The sequence below is a fragment of the Cetorhinus maximus genome, chromosome 2 (assembly GCF_964194155.1).
Source record: "Cetorhinus maximus chromosome 2, sCetMax3.hap1.1, whole genome shotgun sequence".
NCBI lineage: Eukaryota > Metazoa > Chordata > Chondrichthyes > Lamniformes > Cetorhinidae > Cetorhinus > Cetorhinus maximus.
Window position 1 is genome coordinate 27550995 of NC_135880.1, and position 14394 is coordinate 27565388.

Consider the following 14394-nt stretch of genomic DNA (forward strand, 5'->3'; position numbering starts at 1 on the left):
CCCATACTTTAATTTTTGAACTCCACACTCCTCCCAGTGTGCTGTATTAACCATGAACTGCTGAACGCCATGTTAAGTGGAATGAAGGAACCACCCTTCCCCCACCCTTAAAGGGATCATGAACTACTTACAGATTCGTTGTGGGACTATTTTTTTTAATTCATTCACGGGATGTGGGCTTCACTGGCTAGCAGCATTTATTGCCCATCCCTAATTGCCCTTGAGAAGGTGGTGGTGAGCTGCCTTCTTGAACCGCTGCAGTCCCTGTGGTGTAGGTACACCCACAGTGCTGTTAGGGAGGGAGCTCCAGGATTTTGACCCATCGACAGTGAAGGAACGGCCATATATTTCCAAGTCATGAAGGTGAGTGACTTGGAGGAGAAGTTCCAGGTGGTGGTGTTCCCATCTATCTGCTGCCCTTGTCCTTCTGGATCGTAGCGGTCGTGAGTTTGGAAGGTGCTGTCGGAGGAGCCTTGGTGAGTTTTTGCAGTGCATCTTGTAGCTGATATACACTGCTGCCAATGTGCGTTGGTGGTGGAGGGAATGAATGTTTGTGGATGTGGTGCCAATCAAGCTGGCTGCTTTGTCCTAAATGGTGTCAAGCTTCTTGGTATTGTTGGAGCTGCACTCATCCAGGAAAGTGGGGAGTATTCCATCCACACTCCTGACTTGTGCCTTGGTGGATAGGCTTTGGGGAGTCAGGAGATGAGTTACTCATCGCACGTTTCCCAGCTTCTAACCTGCTCTTGTAGCCACAGTATTTATATGGCTAGTCCAGTTTCTGGTCAATGGTAACCCCCAGGATGTTGATAGTGGGGGAATTCAATGATGGTAATGCCATTGAGCATCAAGGGGTGATGGTTGGATTCAATCTTGTTGGAAATGGTCATTGCCTGACACTTGTGTGGTGCGAATGTTACTTGCCACTTGGCAACCCAAGCCTGGATATTGTCCAGGTCTTGCTGCATTTGGACATGGACTGCTTCAGTATTTGAGGAGTTACAAATGGTGCTGAACATTGTGCAATCATCAGCGAACATCCACACTTCCGACCTTATGATGGAAGGAAGGTCATTGATGAGGCAGCTGAAAATGGTTAGGCCAAGGGCACTACCCTGAGGAACTCCTGCAGTGATATTCTGGAACTGAGATGACTGACCTCCAACAACCACAACCATCTTCCTTTGTGCTAAGTATGACTCCAACCAGTGGAGAGTTTTCCCCCTGATTCCAGTTTTGCTAGGGCTCCTTGATGCCACACTCAGTCAAATGCTGCTTCGATACCAAGGGCAGTCACTCTCACCTCACCTCGGGAATTCAGCTCTTTTGTCAAGGCTGTAATGAGGTCAGCAGCTGAGTGGCCCTGGCAGAATCCAAACTGGGTGTCAGTGAGCAGGTGCTACTTGATAGCACTGTTGATGACCCCTTCCATTACTTTACTGACGATCAAGAGTAGACTGATGGGGCAGTAATTGGCCGGTTGGATTTGTCCTGCTTTTTGTACAGGACATAGCTGGGCAATTTTTCAGCCGGGTAGATGCTGTACTGGAACAGCTTGGCTAGGGGCGCACCAAGTTCTGGAGCACAAGCCTTCAGTACTGTTGCTGGAATGTTGTCAGGGCCCAATGCCTGTGCAGTATCCAAGGCATTCAGCCGTTTCTTGATATCACATGGAGTGAATCAAATTGACGGCATCTGTGATGCCAGGAACCTCTGGAGGAGGCCGAGATGGGTCATCCACTTGACATTTCTGGCTGAAGATTGTTGCAAATGCTTCAGCCTTATTTCCTCTTGCTACTGCACGGGTTTTTGGAACTTTCCTATAACACCGTATCAATCTTGCCTTTTCTGCTTATCTCCTCAAGTGGGGCTTGACCCCACAACTTTCTGACTCAAAGGCAAGTATGCTACCAGCTGAGCCATGGCTGATACTTACTAGCTGTGCGAAGATGAGCTAAGAAATAAGAATTGAAGGGCTGAGTACTAATTGATAGAAATTGTTGGTAGGTTGGCAATAGGGGCAAATAGTGAATTTGCACAGTGCATGTGGTTAGTCGTACAGCTGGCACAATATGCCATTATGAAGATGAACGCACTAACCTCGGCAATTCATGTGAGATCACGAAACTTCTTGCATCCATGTTCTTGAAGTAACACTCCAGGCACTGACCTCTGCCACTACTTTTTCCCATTTCTTCCTCAGCATGTGTCTGGCGGGGGCCTCCTGCTCCCTGTGGATGCAGGATGTCTTTCCCTTTTCCCACCTCTTCGACAAAGATCCCCAATGGATTGTCAATAAACGTTCGCGTTCGTGTTCTCGCATATTCAGTCGTTCCTCAAATCATCACAGCGCAGATTCACTTTTCAAAAAACCTGCACCACGCCTTGCAGCCATAATGTGCCTCCACATTTAGTCACTCACGATGCTGAGCTGCCTGCTGATGCGTGCAGCCAAATCACAATGCAGGTAGCACCAATTGCACACAGTAATCATTTAAAACAGCATGCAGCACCAAATTACCATGCTACATGAAATGCAATGAATGTTTGGGGATGAATTCCATACCAGGACCCCCATGCCTATTTTTGAGGTTTAGCTCATTAAAACCCCTGGTACCTTAGTAAGAGTCAGCTTTGGCATTTCCCCCATCTCATTATGTTGCCACCGGGCCCTCCCACCGACCGCCCCTCTCCCCCGACCCCATTTTCTCCAAAATGCACTGTTTCCAACAGATGCAGTCAAAGCTTTTATTCATTTATTTTATTAAATAGATGATTTTTCATTTTGAACACAACAAGATCAGAATTGAAAGGGGGCAGCCTATCATGTGGCACAATGCATATTGAGGCTGAAGCCAACTGTAAGCAAGAATAATGGTAGTGTATTATAAATGAGGAATTGGCATATAGCTAAGAGCTACTGCCTTACTTTATGCTCCTTCAACAACACAACCAATATTTCTGTCATCACTTAACAGGAACCATTTTGTAGCTTCCACCATTCAGTGTTTTTTTTAAACTCCAACTGTTTATCTCTGGCATTCCAGAGATGAAGCATCTACCATATGATTGAAAAGCAATGGGTGAACCAAAGTGTCAGCATTGGCTCAGGGGTAGCACTCTCACCTCTGTGCTAAAATGTTTTGGGCTCAAGTTCCACTGCACAGCCTTGAACATAATCTAGACTGACACCACAGTATGTGGCACTGAGGGAGTGTTGTACTATGGGAAATGCTGTCTTTTGGATGAGGCGTTAAACTGAGGCCCTGCCTCCTGCATCGGGTGGATGTAGAAGATCCCACGGTCCTATTTGAGAAGAGCAGGGGAGTCTGCCCCTGTGTCCAACAATCATACAGCATAGAAGAAGGCCTCTCAGCCCATCATGCCTGTGCTGTCCCTTTGAAAGAGTTATCCCACTCCCAAACTCTTAACCCATAGTCCTCCTGGCCAATATTTATCTCTAAACCAACACCACTAAACCAGATTATCTGGACATTGTTTTACTAACATGTGTAGGACCTTGCTATGTGCAATTTGGCTGCCATGTTTCCAAAAAGAGTGACTATACATCAGAAGTGTTTCAAAGAATACGGAGCACTTTGGGCATCCTGAGGTTGTGAGAGGCACAATTAAAATGCAAGCTCTTTCTTAAAGTTAGATTCATGGTTCTATCTAAATTGAATCATTTGAGTCCGCTTTCAGCTAAGGTTCTACAGGAGACAGAAGAATGGATAATTTGATTTCTATTGGAGCAAAACAACTTTCACTGCAAATAACAGGCCACATTGTTCAATAAACCATTTTTTTAAAAACTGTAACCCTTCAACAAACTTCCTGCACCTTTTGTTTTGTGTGAAGGTCTTTAAAATTAACCATTTCATCTTTTCTTCAAAAAAATGAGATCACTGATAGTTCTGTCATGAAACATGTTTCTCAGACATCAATTCTGTCAGTGACTCTGCCATGGCACTGCTTTGGGAACCTGATTAAAAACTAGGAATGCAGCACATAAATGTCACTTATGGGTGGCATGTTAACAAGTCCCCATAGTCTCTTGAATTCAAGGTTGTCACCAGGGCAATTGCAAACTGAAGATGTGGGACCGGTAATTGAAAAATATTTGCCACATCAACTGATAAATGGAATGATTGCTGCATGTGTGTAGTTTAGGCCAGATGTTCAAATCATTAAGTACTTTATTATAAGAAAGCAGTGGGGAAAATTAAATGGTTCCACAATCGATGATTATTTGAGATACAAGTGCAGTGTTCCCAAGGTCCAAGAAATCTGCAGGACCCCTTATTATTAAATATTTTAATTAGCTTTGGTAATGTTTTATTAATAGTGTTTTCAACATGTTTTTAAAAATACATCCATAAATGACAATGGTATTGCAATGAATAACCTTACTTCTGAAAAGGGAAATTATAGACTTCCCATGTCTCGAGATGCATGAGGCAGACAAAGCACATGCTTACATCTGTTTTCAGTAACCTGTTTTCCTGGAGCAGGTCACTAGCCTGAAGCTAGAGAATATAGCTTGAGGGGAACCACTCTGCATCAAGCATGGCTGACCAAGATTCTCTCTCCACCTTTACCGCCTGCCATTGGCATGTTGGAAGATTTGCAGGTTGACAATCGACCTGTTTGACTGCGTTATGAATGCACCTTCTGTGATCATCAAGTCCTGGCATTCAAACCCAGAGCTTCTGGCTTAGAGGCAGGAAAGCTAACCACTACACCACAAGACCTCCTTGGTAAAGATTTATGATTATTAAAATATGCAAACTAGGTCACTTGGTTGTCCTATTGGTCAGGGAATGGTAGGTGTCACAGGGAGAGGCGTACCATTCACTGAACTTGAAAAGTGGGCCGAGAGGAAAGAACTTAGCTTCCAATTCGTTAACGTAAGTGTGCTGTTATCGATTAGTTTGAGTGAAAAATATTTTAAAAATTTGTTCTCGGGTTGTAGGCAGTATTTATTGCCCATTCCGGGTTGCCTGAGGAGATGAAGAGCTAACCACCCAACATAGGTCTGGAGTGACTTGTAGGCCTGGGTAGCAGTCGCAGGTCCCATTGCCTGAGAGACATTAGTGAGCCAGCTGGATTTTTACAACAGTCTGACAGATTTTATGCTAATTTTCTGCTGCTAACCCACAAGTTACCCCAGTTATTGATTTAAACTTCACAACTCGCCAGGGTGGAATCCTGAACTCACTGACCTCTGGGTTGGAGTCCGCTTGCCAGCAAGACACATGTCGCAAGAACAAGCAAAAAAAAAAATCACTAAGCCTCTGTATCCAAATACCCTTTACATCAGTCTTGAGCTCCAGTGGGAAGGAAAAGACAAGTGTTGGACTGCAGTGAGTTCCTTAAGAAAGTGAAGCAAGTTAAGTAAAAGAAAAACTGGTGCTTAGGGTTCAAAGTCATCCTACATGGAGGAGATTGAAGTAATGTGGAGTCAATAAGGTCTTGGAGCAGCATCTGCTGTTACCATAGCAGCAGCATTGACTCAGGAAAATAAAAGGTAACAGCAGAGATGAGAATCAAACTTCAGATCATTGCCTTACCATAAAGCTTTTTTTTTTCAGAATGGTATCCTTGTTGCCCAGTGTGAAAACTGGAGAGACGGAGAAGAGTTATTGTACAAAAGAACAGCTTGAATTTTTTCATACCTTGAACATAGTGAAACATCCTAAGGCACTTCACAGGGCAGAAAAATAACACCGAGCCAAAGAAGGAGACGTTAGGTTAGATAACCGAACATTTGTTCAAGAAGTAGGTTTTAAGGCATGTCTTAAAGGAGGAGAGAAAGGTGGAGCGGTGTAGAGATTTAGGGAGGGAATTCCGAAGCTTAGGGTCTGGATGGCTGAGGGCATGAGTGGCAGCAGTGGAATGGTGGAAGCTGGAGATGCAGAAGAGGCCAGAATTAGAAGGAATGCTGAGTTCTTGGAAGGTTGTAGGACTGGAAGAAGTTACAGAGCTAGGGGGAAATTTGAACACAAAAGTGAGAATTTTACATCTGAGGAATTGCTGGACTGAGAACCAATATAAGGCCACATTGGGTTTGCATTTTCACATTACCCTTGATAATCCAAAATAGCAAATTTGGTGAATGTTTATTGGCATCTGGCCTCCAAAGTGGTCATACAGGAGTTCTGTCATAGAGCTGAGTGGGCAAACAATTCATTACCTGATCGGTATCCTATGTGGATTGAGATTAAGGACATCTAGTATGACCTTTGTAAGAATGATGTTAATCCTGTGCTTTCCCTTGGAATTTTACTTCCCAAATCAAAGAGCTTTGTTATGTGCTTAACTTGTTTATTGTGCCTTACACACACTTATCAAGACGTAGGCTGGGATTTTCCGGCCTCGTTGTGGCGGGACCTGTTGTGAGAGATTCAAAATCCCATTGATTTGGGACTGGACAATCCCGACAGTGGGCGGAGTTGGAAAATCTCACCCTTAGTGTTATCAAAGTAGGAAGAAAGGCTACAAATTATCATGTAGTTCACTGCACATTATGTGGTAATACTTGTAATTTACTCCCAATAGATCAACCCAGAAGCTAATGACAATGGCATATTTAAAATCAGGATTTGCCTTCTTATTCTACTTAAATCAGTTGTGAATTTTCTGTCCTGGATTAAATGTACATTGCCGCTGAATTCAGAATAGCTTCTATATTATAAACTCCAGCACCCTCAGTTATAACTTAGTTGATGCTTTTAAAAGGAAGACTTGCATTTATAAAGAGCTTTACGCGATAACCCGACATCTCAGAGCACTTTACAGTCAGTGAAGTGGAGTCACTATTGCAATGTAGGCAATGCGGCAGCTGATTACTCACAACTCCTACAACCAGCTTTATGATAATGACCAGATAACCTGTTTCTCTTTGAGATGTTGATTGAGGGATGAATATTGGCCAGGACACCATAAATAGCTCCCCTGTTCTCCTTCGAAATAGTGCTGTGGGACATTTCACATCCGCCCAGCAGCAGATGGAGCTTCAGTTTAATGTCTCATCCAAAGGATGGCACTTCTGACAATGGAGAAGTCCTTCAGTACTGCACTGGTGTGTCATCCTCGATTTTGATGCTCAAAGCGGGAGTTGAATCCACAACATTGCAACTCAGAGGCAAGAGTTCTACCAACTGACGTATTATCCATTAAATGTTCAGATTATTGGCAAGGGTAAATTGACACAATCCACCAAACAAATAGATACCCTAATCCTGAATCAATAAATCAGCTGCCAAACCTCGACACTTCTGACTATTTATATCAGTCAAAGAAATGAGATTAATTTTTGTATTTGTTTCTACAAAGTGGTCAGTGCCAAGGACTGGTGCGACAATTAGATACATCCCATTGCATGTCTTTTATTTCTTCAAAGCTGCCAACTATCCCTACATGTCATTGTGTTGAATGAATGTTGAATGTTTCATGAGTATTCACTTTCTGTGGACTACAGAATGGAGGAATGCAGGCATGGTCTGTTGCTATGGCACATTACTTGGCTTCCATATAGCTGTGCGAGCATCGTTAACAATGGAAGCCATTCATCTGCGCACCAATTACTTTCATGCCCTAAACACTAAAAATTATTCCGGCAGGTATTTGGCTTTGTTTCTGCAACCTAATGTTCAAGAAAGAACAGTTTCATTACAAAGAGAAGCATTGTAAGACACGTGTGAACACACAACCCAAGAATAACAATGCTGGCTTGTAATCTTACATGCAGACATGCCACACCTTCAGGATGTGGTATCTGTTTTGTCTTCATTGCCTTGGCTCCAGGATAAACATTTAAAGAACCTGCATGTAAGAGCTTTCATTATTTCACATCTGGTCGCTTGCCAAAGGGCATAGACGACTGAAGATCTGGTGTGTCATTGCCTTCAGTTAGTATTCCTTTAGAGGTAATTAAACCTGTACTAAATACACTTTACTGAAGTACTGCTAGGATGTTGCATTTGGAAATACAAGACCAAATTTAATCCCTCAGCTGTAAACCGATGCTCACATTGTATATGGTGACATAAAGCCACATTGTTGAGCTTTAGGCACCTTTATTTTTCCGTGTTTCTGCATTTGAGATAAGAAAAGCTGAGCCAGGATCCCATATTTTTATTTATCATACTGGTTTCCTTAATCTAATACTTACACTAAGTAGGTCCACGTTTTCATGGGTCTATGCATCTGTCAGTATTTGAGGTAACTGCACACCTGTGTTCCTTGCCTCTTCTGCATTCTCTATTTTCTTCACTCCACCACTGGCAACTGTATCTTTAGCTGCTGAGGCCTTAAGCTCTGGAATTCCCTTCATAAACTCATCTGCCTCTGCCTCCTCCTTTAAGACGTTCCTTAAAAGCTACCTCTTTGACCAAACATTTGGTCATCTGTCTTAATATCTCCTTATGTGGCTTGGTGTTAAATTTTGTTTGGCAATTGATGCTGGTGAAGTGCTTTGGGATGTTTTACTATATTGACACTGGCATTATGAAAATGTGAATTGCTGTTGTTGTATAAGGGAGCCAGGCTAGTTTACATTGCGTAGTATGCGGTAGAGAGAGACAACGGGTTTCCCACTGTCAACTGAACCGATGATATAAAAAGTGCGTAACAACAGAAGAAAAAGAAAAGCAAAAGCATAGATGTCAGAAAGCTGACATAAAACAGAAAATACTAGAAAACACTTAAGCGGGTCAGGCAGCATCTGTGGAGAGAGAAACGGAATTAACGCTTTCATCAAGAGATAGAAAAATAAAACAGTAATTATCAGTGACTGAGGTGACAAAAACAAGTTATACAAAATAACTGAATTGGGCAAACAATGGAAAAGAAATACAGCATGGAAAACGTGAACTATCGATACTCCTTGGAGGAAGAATAAAAAGGATCAGATTCAAACACTATGAATGGTTACGAAATATCAAGAATGAGTCCAACATAATGCCGAGCAGCATCTAGGATGTTCAGCTACCTGGTTTGAATTTGCACTCTGATTCGGTGCTTAGAATAATAGAATGGTTATAGCATAGAAGGAGAACATTTGGCTTGTCGAGTCCATACCAGCTCTCCATGGCAGCAATTTAGCTCGTCCCAATTCCCTGCCCTTTCCCTGGAGCCCTGCAAATAGTTTTCTTCAGATAATTATCCAATTCTGGTTTGAAAGCCACAATTGAATCTGCACCACGCACTCAGGCTGTGCATTCCAGATCCTAACCACTCGCTGCGTAAAAAATGTTTTTCCTCATGTCGCCTTTGATTCTTTTGCCAATCACTTTAAATCTGTATCCTTGGGTTCTCAATCCTTCTGCAAATGGGAACAGTTTCTCTTATGTACTCTGTCCAGGCAACTCATGGTTTTGAAAATATTTTAGCTGTATATATGAACCTACAGGACAGATTCTCCAATCCCATTCTGCCAGCAGGGCCTTGTTGATCAGGCTCTAACACAATAGTGCCCATCCTCCAACGTGCACTCCATTCCAATTCCGCATTAGGGAAGCAAGATCAGTGAATTTAGCCTTATATGGCCTACAGTGTGGAACTACTTGACAGTCGAGAAGACAAATGCAGCTCCTTGAGTCAGAGTATTAAGAACAGATTTAGCTACCAAAGGGAAAATGGGAGCAAACCTGGTGATGGTTTGTGAAGAAAAAGAATTCGACTCGACTTCTTCCTGGGATGAAGAGCTTATGCTCTGAAGAAAATTTTAAAATCTTTTTCACACAGCAAGTCGTTTGGGTCTGGAATGCACTACCTGGAAGTGTGGTGGAGGCCGGTTCAATCGAGGCATTCAAGAAGGCATTAGATGATTATTTAAATAGAAACAATGTGCAGAGTTACAGGGAAAATAAGGCAGGAGAATGGCACTGAGTCACAATGCTCATTCGGAGAACCAGTGCAGACACGATGGACTGAATGGCCACCTTCTGCACTGTAACAATTCTGTGATTCTGTGAAAGGTTGAGCCAATACCCATTGGAATTTAGAAGAACAAGAGGTAATCTTATTGAAACATGTAAGATCCTGAGGTGACTTGATAGAGCAGATAGGATGTTTCCACTTGTTGAAGAGACTAGAACGAGGGAACACAGTTTAAGAATAAGAGGTCTCCCTTTTAAGACCGAGATGAGAAGAATTTTTTTTCTCTGAGGGTTGTTAATATGTGGAATTCTCTTCCCCAGAAAGCAGTGGAGGCTGGGTCACTGAATTTATTCAAGGAAGAGTTAGATAGATTTTTGATAGACAATGGGGCCAAGGATTGTGAGGGGCAGACAGGAAAGTGAAGTTGAGGCCACAGTCAGGCCAGCCATGATTTTATTGAATGGCAGAGCAAGCTCGAAGGGCCCTCTCCTGCTTCTAAGTCTTATATTGCTAGTTGTATTTATATCTTACCTTTCACATCCTCAGAACACCTTGTAACACTTCAGAAGCAATAAATAATTTTCTCAAGTGTAGTCATTATTGGTATGTAGACAAATGCAGTAGCCATTTTACATAGATAAATGGCCAGTTAAGCTATATTTTGGTATCGTTGGTCGAGGAATAATGCTGGTTGAAGGATATATGTTGGGAAGGAAATCAGCAGGACTCTCTTATTCCTTAAAGGTGCTGAGAGCACACAGAGAGAATGACGGAACTCTGTGACACCTGCCCACTACATTCTGGCGGTAATGACAAGCACCATCGAGATGCAGGCGTCAGTAATGTGTCCAGGGAGTGTGAGGCCAGACTATCACTTTGGTCTGAAGGCTGGACAAAGCACAGGGAAGATGCCCTGGACTGAGACCCTGCCTTTATCTTGTGCAGAAAGATTTCACATCTGAGTGACACAAACACTGCTCATCAGATCGAGGAGCCATAGGCAGGGAGACACTGTTGAGAGTTTATTTACAATAGTGAACATTAAGTACAAGTGATTAACACCCAGGCCCAGGCTGTGATAGGCTGCACTCCCTTTTCAGTTACTTGAAAAACCTTTTATTAATGTTTTGTCTGCACTTCAGCCCCACGCTCCTGATCTACGGACACCCGGTGCAGAGGGGTGCCGGGAAGGAGGAGGACCTCCTCGTGAACCTGCTCCTGGGCCTGGCCAAGTTGGCCATTTACAAGTCCAGGCAGCGGGCGATCGATGGGGCCATTCCGCCTGATTGTCTGTCCCTCTTCCGCGGCTACGTTCGCGGCCGGTTGTCCCTGGAGAGGGAGCACGCGGTGTCTGCCGGCACTCTCGAGGCCTTCCGTGCCCGGTGGGCACCACGGGAACTGGGGTGTTTTATTGACCCCTTTAACCACATTTTGATTTAATGTTTGTAAGTTTCCTTTAAACTTTGTCCTTGGTTCTACAGCTGACCTGACTTAGGGGCTGTGATTGCTTTATCCCTTATTTTGTTGATTTAGTTTAATTGGTTGACTGAAAGAGTTACATCTTTTTAACCTTTCTAACACTGCCACTATGTCTTAGTGCTCTCTGGACATCCATAGTGGAGGTGGAGGCAGCTTGCTGACTGCTGCACCCTGTCTGATGACTTTGACGGGCGTCCTCTGGAGGGCCGAGTCCTGGAGGTCCCCGGCCTGCATTCGGGGTCCTGCTGTGTGGCAGTGGCACCCTCCTCAGCCTGTGGAGTTGGAGCTGCTGGGATCACAGGAAGAGGGCATTCGGATGGGCCGGATACTCCCAGAGTCACCTGGATGGAAGGCCCCGGGGGTGAACCTGCTGATCCTCCTCCCTATGGGTACCCAAGGGCCCCTGGCTAACTCCTTGAGGAGAAGGAGAAGCTTCAGTGAGATCAAGCTGCACTGCCCCCCTCTCTTGGAGCCAACATGGCATCAGCGATGGAGTTCAGCCCGTGCAGCAGTGCAGGAGCAACGTCCTGGACCAAGGTCTCCATGGTGGCTGCCATCCTGTCAGTGTTAATCTTGGTGCATTCGCATGCCGACGCTGTCACCTTAGCCTGAAGGCGGATGGACTCCTCCATTGTGCCTCGCAATCTGAGGAGTGCAGCGGACACCCCTTCCTGATGTTCCTGAGCTTGCTTTTGCAGCTCCAGCAACTGTGACATGACCAAGTCCAGAGACTCGTCTTCTGACTCGAACTCAGCAAATTTCTGGCCTCCAGCAGTCCTCCAAGTGCCAGGCACCTGGGAAGTCTCTGCCGCCGCCTATGCTGGATCAGACAGTGCGATGTGCTCACCACATTTGTGATCCCGAGGCTACTCTAAAGCTAGGTCCCACTACGGTGTGTGTCTCTGCGCTGGTGGACGGTGTGGGTGAGCGCTGTGATAGGACTTCGAAGAAGGTGCCTTCAGATTCCTCCTTAGAGGTTTCTCCGGGGCTTGATTGGAGGCCCTGGGTCGTGGACTCCGTCAGCTGTTTCCCAGATGTGCCTGCGAAAGCAAGGAGAGATAATTAGTGCATGGCAGTGGCCTGTGAAACAGGACACATCACTCACGGCACGGTTGTCTGATGGATGTTGCACCGTTGGATCCTCACTTGGTAGAGCACCGCCGACCTCACTGTCAGCACAGGAACAAAGGAGACCATTCATCCCCTTGCGGCACTGGGTGGCTGTTCTCTCTGCAGGGCGTTGGCACTGACCACCGCTGCCACGGCCTCCCAAGCCAGATTGGTGATGCCGCTGCCCATCCTGCAGCCAGAGCAGGGGTGGAGGACAACACGGGCCTCCACTGCGCCCAAAAGGCACTCGAGGGACGCGTCATTAAACTTGGGGGCTGCAGTCTTTTTGCCTTTAGGAGCCATGTCTTCCGTGCGGCAGTGGTGGGCTAGAAGCACTGAGAGACGTGTGCATGGCTGCATTTTAAAGATGGCGCCTGGCATGAAGCAGCGAGGTGATGTCATGGCAGGCGAATGAGAGCCCGCCCGCCATGGAAACGGCGTATTTCCCGGGAATGCATAATTAATGCAGCGGGATTGGGATGATACGGCCTGAGAAGCCGCCATTGCAGCCAGCGGGTAAAACATTTTTTCCGCACGTGCTACCACACTTAGTGCAAATCCGGGACGATTCTGTGCATAGACTCTGACAGTCCTGAACAGCCTCACTGCACTGAATTGTTAGCCTAGATTATGTGCTTAAATCCTGAGGGTGCAGCTAGACCTTGCGTTCTACTGACTGAGGTGAGAATGCTACCATTGAGCCAAGCTGATCAGATATTCATTATGATTTGGAGGGAGCTGGTGTTTTACCTGACACCTAATTCTCCAGTCCTATGGGTTTAAGTGTCAAATTGCAGCCAAAACAATCAGAAATGAAGAGATGTGGGGTGATTACCAATGAGAGCAGTGTGCTTATTTAGATTGCTTTTAACCTTGTCGACTGGAATAGCCACAAGAATTCCAGTGCTCGGAACGACACAGCCCATCGTAGCCGGAATTCTTTAGACTCACGGATCATAAAAATAATATTTTGCTACACTCTGAGGTCAGAACAGCAATCGGAGGTTGCAGCTAGTCTTTGCTATGTGGAGTGCCTGGACTTCAATTTTAAAAAGAGGCAAAGCCTCTGTACCTTTTTACTGAGCTTTAGGAGATTGTGGAATTGTTCCAATCTCTCATGCGCAAAGATAGTGCATTTTATTTCTCAGTATTACGACCAGTGCCTTGAATAGGAATGAGTCCTCAGGGTACAGTGCTGCATTTGTATTCCAAGAGATTGTTGAAACAGCAAGTCGAGTACCTGCAGATAGTGGAGCGATTTCAGTTTCCCCCTTCAGCTATGAGGGAACTGAATAGAACGCTCCTGTTAAGTAAAAGAAGATTTATCATTGAAAAATTCAAGCACTGACCTTTCAGAGCCTGGACCATAAGGAGTCAAGTGCGTGCCTTTCGTTTGGTGCAAAACAGTATATCCAACAGCAAGGCAGTTGACCTGTGAGCGCTCACTGACTGACTCCCTATACAACACTTTAAAAACGTGTTCCTTCTGTTTCAGCCGCAGAAATGAAAGGCTGGAACTTGTAGCCTCGCTCGCAACAGGCCCATTCATTTCAGGTCCACCTCACAACTTAGAGAGAGAGAGAGAGAGAGGACTGGAGTGATTCTAAGTCAGCTTTTCGTTGTAACTTTACTCGCGCTCGCTGCCATCTCCACTCCATCAACATGCCAGTCAGAGATGCTCAGTCACTTGCCTCCTGATTTCATGAAAAAGCCGACAAAGTTATTATATCATGTTAAAGCAGTATTGCACTGTGACTGTTACCATTGTACACAGTTAGAATAGTGAGATGAATTTAATGGAAGATATATATTTTTTAAAACATCATCTTCATAGCTTATGGTTTTCTGCATCCTTTTCCGTGGGGTGCAGTGGAGTGGGGTGTGCATTCTGAGACGAGAAATGGTTCTTTAGTTGTGATGTCC

General features: G+C 44.8%; 1 protein-coding gene across 4 annotated transcripts in view; it reads left to right on the forward strand.

Annotated features, from left to right (window-relative positions):
* The window catches only part of tenm3 (teneurin transmembrane protein 3), a 1130593-nt gene that overhangs the window by 441456 nt on the left and 674743 nt on the right, over positions 1 to 14394 (forward strand). The window lies entirely within an intron of this gene.